The sequence below is a fragment of the Malaclemys terrapin genome, chromosome 4 (genome assembly GCF_027887155.1).
Source record: "Malaclemys terrapin pileata isolate rMalTer1 chromosome 4, rMalTer1.hap1, whole genome shotgun sequence".
Taxonomy (NCBI): Eukaryota; Metazoa; Chordata; order Testudines; family Emydidae; genus Malaclemys; species Malaclemys terrapin.
Genome location: NC_071508.1, coordinates 13,461,056 through 13,471,004, shown reverse-complemented (window position 1 = coordinate 13,471,004; position 9,949 = coordinate 13,461,056).

Below are 9,949 nucleotides of genomic sequence, written 5' to 3'. Positions count from 1 at the left end.
CTCTAATCTGGTGGCTTTGGAATTAGGTTTCTCTGAAAGGCCAAGAAGGAATATTTAAGGAGAGGGATGGGCAGTGACTAGGAGATTTTGGAGTCACATTTCCCATCAAAGGTGTCTCTCCTTTGATGAGGTGCTTTGAAATGTGTAACTGTTTAAGTATCTCCCTCATTCCGTCACAGATGAGACTTTCAAATGCAGGTTCCACAGGGAAGGAAATGACGAAAGGAAGGGAACATAAGACTGAGGAAGGACACTTGTGTGGTACTTAAACTACAGGAAGAGTAGAGAGACGCGGGTGTTTCCAACTCTGCTTTTGGCTCTACCACACGTTACGTTATTGATTTGTACTGCAGTAGCACCGAAGAGCTCCATTTGTGTACCAGGACTCGGTTGTGCGAGGTGCAGCACAAACACCGAACAACAACCAGTCTGTTGTAGCTACGGCAATACCCCCTGTCCAGTCAGTCTAGGTCAAAGGTTTTCAACCTGTGGGTCCACAGACTGTCTAGGATTTCCAAAGGGGGACGCATCTCCATTCCAAATTATTTAAGAGTCTGCAAATGGAAAAAGGTTTCACTGGTCTAGGTCATTGTATTGCTGTACTTTCCGTTAGCGTATTTGGTGTACGCTTGTTTCACTGCACTCCACATCCCATTTTAAAGCTGGATTTGGTTCAAATGGCTCCTTAGGGACTGCACACCTGAGAAGTAGTTGCTTGTTTTAAATGGTGTTAGACGTTTCTTGAAGGCTGGATCCTGCAAGTGTGCTGAGCACCCTCTGCTACAAGGAGTGGACAGTGCTTAGTACCTTGCAGGATGAGAGTCTGCAAAAGGATTTTCCTGTTCAGCTTGGGTTATTGTGAAATTATACTGTGATAGTATTCACCACCACCCTTCACTTAAGAAAGCCGCAAAGCAGGTAAGCACATCTCACTGCCGAAAACTAAGAACTATGCATCAGGAATGTTGGCGTTCTGGACCAAGGGACTTTACTACATACTGGTTTGTCTATGGATGTGTATGAGAAACACAGCACAAAGGGAGAGACAGAAAGAGCAGAAACCAAGACAGCCTGTACAAGCAGCATCAGCTGGTAACACAACACTGAGAAAAGCTTAGAAAATGGAGGTTTTGGGGGTACTCTGCTAGCTGAAATAAGTTTGGTTCTGCAAGAAAGGAAAAACGCACACAGTTTGCTTCCTCCTGGGTTGAAGGAAACAGGACTTTGTACAAAGTATCAGAGGGGTAGCCATGTTAGTCTGAATCTGTAAAAAGCAACAGAGGGTCCTGTGGCACCTTTGAGACTAACAGAAGTATTGGGAGCATAAGCTTTCGTGGGTAAGAACCTCACTTCTAACAGAAGTATTGGGAGCATAAGCTTTCGTGGGTAAGAACCTCACTTCTTCAGATGCAAGTCTTGCATCTGAAGAAGTGAGGTTCTTACCCACGAAAGCTTATGCTCCCAATACTTCTGTTAGTCTCAAAGGTGCCACAGGACCCTCTAGGACTTTGTACGTTCTTGGTAAATAAACAAGATTGCACCAAAGGTACCAAACTTCCATCATCAATTTCTCCTCCAATTTGGAACAACCTACAAGATCCCAAATTTTGGCTAACCGCTCAGGTCAAATGGCATAACAGTATTGACTCAAAACCAAGGCCACTAAAGCTTTACGGTAGAAAAGAGACACAGCAGTACTACTCCCAATCATTTTGTATTTGGACATGTTCACACCAGTAACTCTATTTCTTAAATACCTCGGGCATGTTTTCCTATAAACTAGGTAGTCATGTAAACACATTCCAGAAGGCTTGCACAGATACACCCCAACATAGATTTATGGTATAAACCTACTCCTTGAAGATAGGGACACACTGACCCCTCCAAAGATAAAGACAGGATGACAGGACAATAGCTAGAGATGTTTTGTTTGAACCAGCAGGTATGGGGTGTAGGGTTAGTAACACATTGGTCACACATCAGGAGTGCAATACATAACTTGTTTGTATCAATGTAGAAAGGAGGAGTTATAGGAGCGGCATCTTTGTCCAGTCTAGGGGGCAGCAGAAGGTCCCGCTGCTGATTCAGCCAATTCCATAGTGACGGACATACCTGTGTTCGTATCCCTGTGGCGTCTGCCGGGCGCTAGGACCGTGCCTCGTCGACACTAAACCTGGTCGAGTGCCTTTGCCTCTGAACCGAGTCTGTGATTTTTCCAGGCAGTTCTATCAAGGTCTGCTGAGTCGGCTACCTGCGTAGAGCCAGGACAGCGTACAGAGCACACATGCACGACAGCTGACAACAGGAGGATGGTTGTGTAGATCATGCCCTGGTTCTCTCTTCTCCCCTGCCCTCGTGCAGTTCCCAGTGCAGTGTCTGCTTCAATTATTATTTTGGCAGGCTCTCAGCATTTTTCCTGGAGATGCCCATGAGAGAAGGGACATGGTAACATCTAACACTTAATAACTCAGCCAGACCTGAATGGAATTTCAAAGCTGAAAGGAAAAGGCGCCCCTGTAATCTTGGCATAGATGTCAGCGTTTCTTCTCCTGGATCAGAGCTCTGCCTGCACATACTCTTCTCCCATCGGTGCCAACTGCGTGGATGCTGCAGGGCTGAAGCACCCTTGGGAAAATATTAGTGGGTACTTAGTACCAACCGGCAGCCAGCTCCCCTCTTTCCCCCAGCGCCTCCTGCCCACTGGTGGCCCTGCTGATCAACTTCTCCCCCTCCCTCCCAGCACCTACTCTCTGCCGCAATCAGCTGTTTTGCAGTGTGCAGCTGGCTCTGGGGGGAAGGGGGAGGAGTTGAGAAAGGACGCACTCGGGGGAGGGGGCAGAACTGGGCGAGAAGAGGCAGGATGGGGGCAGGGCCTGGGGCAGAGCAGGGGATTGGGCATCCCCCAGGCCCAAAGGAAACTGGCACCTATGTCTTCTCCTCGCACAGCGATAACATCCAGCACCTCCTGCTGGAGAGCGTTTGCAGCCTTGAGTCTCCATGATCAGCTGTGCTGGCGGGCTCTCCACGCTGATCAAACAGAAAATGAAAATTCTAAAGTTCCCGGGGCTTTAACGGGGAAGTGACTGTTTCCTGTGTACCTGGCTGATGTGCAGTGGAGTTGAAAGTGCTCTCCAGAGCGGTCACAGCGGAGCAATGTGGGTCACCTCCTGGAGACCAATTCATTTGAATTACACAACACGGTGTTTACACTATTCCCATGTCACCTAGTGGATGTCGAATCGAGCGCAATGCCTCTCACGAATGCAGTGTACAGAAGTTGACGTTACAGGCTGTCACGGAGTATTGGGGGACTCAGGGCCCTGCACCCCCGGCTTCCTGCGATTCACCATGACTCTCAGCCAGCCAGTAAAGCAGAAGGTTTATTTGGATGACAGGAATACAGTCCAAGACAGGTCTTGCAGGCACAGACAACAGGATACCTCTCAGTTAGGTCCAGCTTGGGGTCCCAGGGCATCCCAGCCCACCCCCCTTTGGGGGGTCAGAGCCATCTCTGCCTCCCAGCCATCTCTCCAGCTCGCTTCCCACACTCTGCCTTCAGCGACCCCTCCCACAGCCTTTGTTCAGTTTCCCGGGCCCCGGAGTCACCTGGCCTCCAACCCCTTCCTGGGTTCTCATGTTACAAGCTCAGGTATGTTCCCTCGGGCAGACTCCCATCCCCCGATGCAGACCATCCTAGCCACACTCGCCTGTCAGCATTCACACACCCCAGCAAGAACAGTCCCAGTTCGTCACACAGGCCACTTAGGTCGGCGGAAGGGACTCGGTAGTGTATACACATTATTAAATCGACCTAACACGGCCTATGTCGACCTAACTTTGTAGTGTAGACCAGGCCTTAGTCATCTGTCAAGCACCTAGCCTGTTTGGTTGTTATAAAATACCGTTGTCTTCACATTTCATGACAATGTTTACATTCATTTTGCAGAGAGTCAGTAAAAACTGAAAAATTAGTAAAGATTTTGGGGCAAATCCTGCAGTCTTTAAATAAGGACTGGATATGTACTGACTAAACAGCCATCAAAGTCAACAACTCTTGCTTAATTTAAGAATTGAGGAATGTTTTCAAGTGTTGGCCTATTGTTTGGGATGAGGAACAGGTGGCCGGGCTAAGGGCCTGCTTTACCCTGGGAAGGATATCCAGAGCCTGGGGAAAACAAACTGAGGAAAACACACTGGTATTCAACTTCTTTGTTAACTATCACCCATGCCCCTCTCTTCTCCCAGGGGCTCATTACTGGAGTCAACAGAAACAAAAGGGAAAGTAGTCATTTCAGTAAATATTTTCTGCTGTGTTCACCTTCACACAAGGCCTGGAGGGCTCAATATGGCTAATTGGGCCAATTAACTGCCCAGTCTGCACCTGGAGGAGACTGGGATTTAAGTAGATCAAGTGCAACTGGGCATGAACAGGCAGGTCCCATATAAACCAGGAAGCTAGCAACAGAAGGGGTTGGAAGGAGGGAGTCTTCAGTTGCTCCCTAGAAGAAGGGAAGTGTATGGGGAACTTGATGCCAATAGTTTATGGTTATTCTTTGGGAGAAGGATGTGTGGCTTGGTCAGGGCCGGCTCTGGCTTTTTTGCCACCCCAGGCAAAAAAGCCTCCAGCTGTGCCCCCGCCCCGGCGGCCGGACCGCCAGGGGGAGGGCGGCGAGCCCGGCCGGGGCTCCGCTCTCCCCGGCGGCCGGACCGCCAGGGGGAGGGCGGCGAGCCCGGCCGGGGCTTCGCTCTCGGGCCAGAGTGCCGTGCTGCCCCCCTCCAGGTGCCGCCCCAAGCACATGCTTGGTGGGCTGGTGCCTGGAGCCGGCCCTGGGCTTGGTGAGTCCAGAGAAGGGGGCGAGGCAGGTAAGGCCCAGAGGGAAAGCAACAAGGTATGGAGTAGGTCAAACCTTCTCCCCTGATGACAGGGCCCCTGAGCCAGGCCCTGGAAGAGAGGGTGGGCCTAGGTCCGTCTACTACAGTGGTTCCCCAACTTTAACAACCTGTGAACCCCTTTCACTAAAATGTCAAGTCTCATGAACCTCCTTGTAAAAATGAATATTTCCAGGGATTTTCTCCTTTACCCTGAGTATAAATTATAAAAGCCGAGATCTTGGAAATATAAAATTTGTTTTTATAACATGCTAATTATTATTAAGTGTCCCTGGCCTCTGTTGCCAGAAGCAGGGAATGAGCAAAAGGGGATGGATCACTTGATGATTCCCTGTTCTGTTCATTCCCTCTGGGGCACCTGGCACTGGCCACTGTCGGAAGACAGGATACTGGGCTAGATGGACCCTTGGTCTGACCCAGCAGGGCCATTCTTATGTTCTTATTTATCGTTACGGTATTTTTATTACATTATGAAAATGGCAACACTTTTCCAAGATCTCACTTTCGTAGCTTGTCTTATAACAGGCTTATTCAAAGTGATACAAGGCTCCCATGTTTCATCAAAGAGTATCAGATATGAAACAGCATGAAGGTATTTAAGAAAACAACTCAGAGTTCCTCCTACACAGGCATTCAGGTCTTGAGCAGTCCAGACAAACAACACACATTACAACAAAGCTCAAACTTGTTTGTCATAATAATTTTAAAAACAATACTAGCTGCCTATTTAATTTTAAAAACAGTAAAAAATATCCACCTCCCTTTCCATTTCTTATAAGGAGTCGAAGTTTAAATCTCCTCAATGTGGATCTGCTTGCTTTGATCCTCTTAGCTCCTGGAAGTCCATGGGCTCCGGGCTGCTGGCCCCGTGCTGCCCGGGATCCCTAGGGACACCTCTGTCTGCCATTAGGGAATTTTTTCCCAAGAATCCCCTGTAACTTTTTGTGAACCCCCAGGGATTCTCAAACCCCAGTTTGGGAACCACTGCTCTACTAGCTACTGAGGAAGTGGTATCAGCTGGGTAGTCCGTGGTAAGACTGCCTGAGACCATCTCTCATGAGAGAGTTTGCAAACCCAGATGGGGAAACAAATGGTGACTTGGCCAGGAGGCTGAGTCATGAAGAGGAGGCTGGGGTTCCTGGAGTGGAAAGATCTCCAGAGTGACAGATGATGAAAGAGACAATGCTATAAGAGGGCACAATACCTGGCCACAGCTAATTCCTGGGATGGCTTGGAGGAGGCACCACTAGTGGTGAGGTTACCCTTTGATATGCTCTCAGGCCCTCCTGGCACCCTTTTGCAGTCCCCTCACTAAACCCACCCGTCCAATTATTTTCCAACTAAATTATTACATTACACCCTGCTGATTGCCAATGGTCACCAGCAGGGCAACTGGTTTAGCACCTGCAAGCGTTTATCTTTGGGTGCCTGTGGATGCCAACCGTTTGCAGTGATGCAGAAGCAGCTTCTTCAAAACAAGGTACGATTGTCGGGGCAAAGGATTGGTGACACTACTTTCACTGCAGAAAGGTTATTGTGATTCTGGGGGAAATGCATCAGTATTCAGATTGTTTGCTAGAGACCAGTCATACCCCCCCTCCTCTCCCATGAGCTCAGGACTGGCATAAGCTGAGGGTTGAATTCCCCAGAACCCAAGAGCGAGGGGGGAGTGTGTTTTTTACATTCCTTGGTAACCACTTCCTTCCACTTAGCTGATAAACGAATGTTTGTACAGCGATTTGTCGTCCAAGTGACTATAGACAAAACCTGGATCCTGTTTCAGTTGTGCTGCTCACTTAGGGAACTGAACCCGCCCCATTTTAAGTGGCTTTATTCCTACTCCCCCTTACGCTGCCCCCTCGGCTCTAACGCGGTCGGGCCCTGGGTCGGGGGAGAGAGAGGATTGAACTAGCCCCGACAGGTGTTTGTCTCTGGAGGGCGGAGCCCCGCGTGGGAGACGCAGGGGGTCGATGGCTGCGGAGGACGGGGGAGGCTGTTGCGCTCCGCGCGGGACACAGAGCGAAGGGAAACCCGCGGCCGGCCGGGCACGTCACTTACATTCACCCTGATGCGCCCAAGCCCCGCAGCCGCTCCGAGCCCGGAGGCGCCCGGCGCGATTGCGCTGCGGGGTTATGCGGGCTCCGCGCTGGGGGGGGTCTGGGGGCGGGTGAAAGGGGCCGAGGGACGTGACGCTCCAACGGCCGGCGCGAGTTAAATCCGCGGAGCCCACGAACTGCTGCCCGCGCTCCGTGTAATGGGCCCACGGCCGCGCGTGGGCTCGGGCAGGGCCTCCCACGGGGCAGGCTGGGCGCTGAGCCCGGGGCCGAACCAGTGACCTCGGCCAAGCGCAGCCCCCGGGGTCAGGCACCTGCTGCCCGGACAGCACGTGGGTGCCCAGCAATGACACCAGCCCCGCCCCGCCCGGCTGAGACTCCGCCCCTTTCCCGCATGGCCACGCCCCCTTAGCCCTGAGTGTGGCCAGCTCTGGGGCTGCCACAGACGCTCCGCAGCCTTCGCCCTGCGAGTGCTCCCCGACCACCGCTGCCGCTGCCATGGTCTCGGCTCCGCGCTGCCCGCCCGGCGCCCGGGGGCTCCTGGCGCTGCTGCTGTTGCTGCCCCTGCCCGGGGCTGGCGGTGAGTGGGGCGGGGCTCGCCTCTCCCTGGCTGGCTGGCTTCGGAGCCTTCCCTGTCCCGCTTCAGGCTGGTCCCGCCCGCAGAAACCGAGCCTGGCCGCGGGAGCGGAACCGGCTCGTGGCCGGCTGGGATCGGTCCAGCGGGATGGACCGTAACGTGCACAGTCTGCCTGGGGGCTTGTAGGGCGGTGCCCGCTCCTGCCGGGGTGTGACAGTGACACTCTTGTACCAAACCCTCCAGCAAACCAGCCTCAAAGCGGCGATGGGAACAATCCAGCCACATTGTCCCCCAGGAAACGAGTTACAGGGATTGCCCAGATCGTAGAGTCTGTATCTTTTCTAGCTGACTTCCCCCCTGCTTCTGTCTGTCTCTATGGCTAGGCCAGTGTGGTTCTCCTCCGAGCTTCAGTTTTGCTGAGGTAACCGGGAGAACGTGGAGTCACTACCCTGTTGGATCCCGTCTGAGATACTCCTGTCGCCCAGGATACACTTTGGACCCTGGAAAGTCTCCTGTAGTTATATGTGATGCAGATTCAACGTGGTCATTAGACCCTGAGTTTTGTGTAGGTGAGTATCTTTGTTGCTTTTGCGTCTCAATTGATTTACAAGCCATCTTTTCCCCAAAACAAGGGAGTCCCAATTCTGTGACCGGTTCACTGTTAACCACTGGCTTCCATGAACATTTTCTAAATCCCCTTTAGTCAGTTCCTGCTTAGATTAATAGCTGGGTTTTTTAATGACATGTTTGTTTAAAATTCCCAACACTTGTGTCTTGGCAGGTCACTTTAAGAGCAGCTGACATACCAACTTCCAGTCATTTCTGTTTTCTGAGTCGACTGCTCTCAGATGGTCATAAGAGGAGGGATAGATTTACCATCTTTCTTGACCCTTTTTATGCATCAGCATGTTACAGATCCTAGACAGCAACTTCAGAATAATGCATTTATTGTCTACGAGAGACCCCATTGTCCATATGATGCTCCTGTGACTATTGGGAGGCATTCAGTGCCCACCAGTGATGATGCTGGATTTTGATATTTTACCTATGCTAGTCCATTTTAAATGGAGGTATAAAATAAAGGACATTTAAACCTTAACCTGCTTTAATTTCCCCAATGATCTTGGTTCTAACCATGTCACATCTTGTCCAGTGTTCTATGCAAATACTCAAATACAGCTACAACTCCAACTCACTGCAGTTAAATTCATCATGTTCATTGGATTTCATTCCTGGCTTGGGGAACATCACAAATTCTGCAACCAAGTGAAAAACCCTGGTGTACTGTCTCTTTTTGAAAAATTGAAGTCTCACTATTCCTAATGCCTATGTGAGGAGGAATGATTTATTTATTTATTATTGGTTATTATATTAGAAAACTAATGAATATAGAATTCAGCTATAGTAAAATTACTTTGCTAAAAGTAAACCCAGTATTGAATAACAATATGTATTACAAACTTGATAAAATACTAATTCATAATAAAATTCCTTTGGATTCCAGCACCACTCAAGTTTGGCCTAGTCATCCTGATGACAGCAGCCTGGGTAGGCTAGGGTGACCAGATCACCAAAGACAAATATCGGGACGCGGGAGTGGGTGACGCGGGGGGGGGGTGGCGGGGGGCGGGGCCAAAACAAACAAACAAACAAAAAAAACCCTTCCTCCGCAAGTGCTGGAGGGAGGCCCGGGAGACTCAGGGGAAGCGCGGGGCCGGGGTGAGTAACAGTCCGGCCTGGTCCCGAGCAGGCAGGACTCAGTTGGGTGGTAGGGCGAGGAGGGGGGCGGCCCGCGGGGCCAGGCGGTGGCTGTTCTCACCCCCGGCCAGCGGGACTCGGGAGCAGCCGCTGCTGCAGCTCCCACTGCCGCGGGGGGAGGAAGCGGCCATGGCGCTCCGCGGCTGCGGCTCTGGCGCCCCCGAACCCGGGCCTGCTGCGGGGACCCAGAAGCGCGCACGCTGCGCCCAGCCCAGCCCCTGGCCAGTCGCGTCTGGGCTGCTGCCCAGCTGGTGCTATCCCGCGGCGGCCCCGGAGTGGGGGCAGCAGGCCCCAGCCCCCCCGTCCCGCAGGGGAACGAACGGGGCTGGGCGGCCGATGCCTCCGCCCCGGGGCCGCCGCGGGATAGCACCAGCTGGGCAGCCCAGACGCGACTGGCCAGGGGCTGGGCCCAGCGTGCGCACTGCTGGGTCCCCACAGCAGGCCCCGGCTCGGGGGGTTCGGGGGTGCCAGAGCCGCAGCCGCGGAGCGCCATGGCCGCTTCCTCCCCCGCGGCAGTGGGAGCTGCAGCAGCGGCTGCTCCTGAGTCCCGCTGCCCGGGGGGGAGAACAGCCGCCTGGCCCCGCGGGCCGCCCCCCTCCTCTCCCAACCACCAACTGAGTCCTGCCTGCTCGGGGCCAGGCCGGACTCTTACTCACCCCGGCCCCGCGCT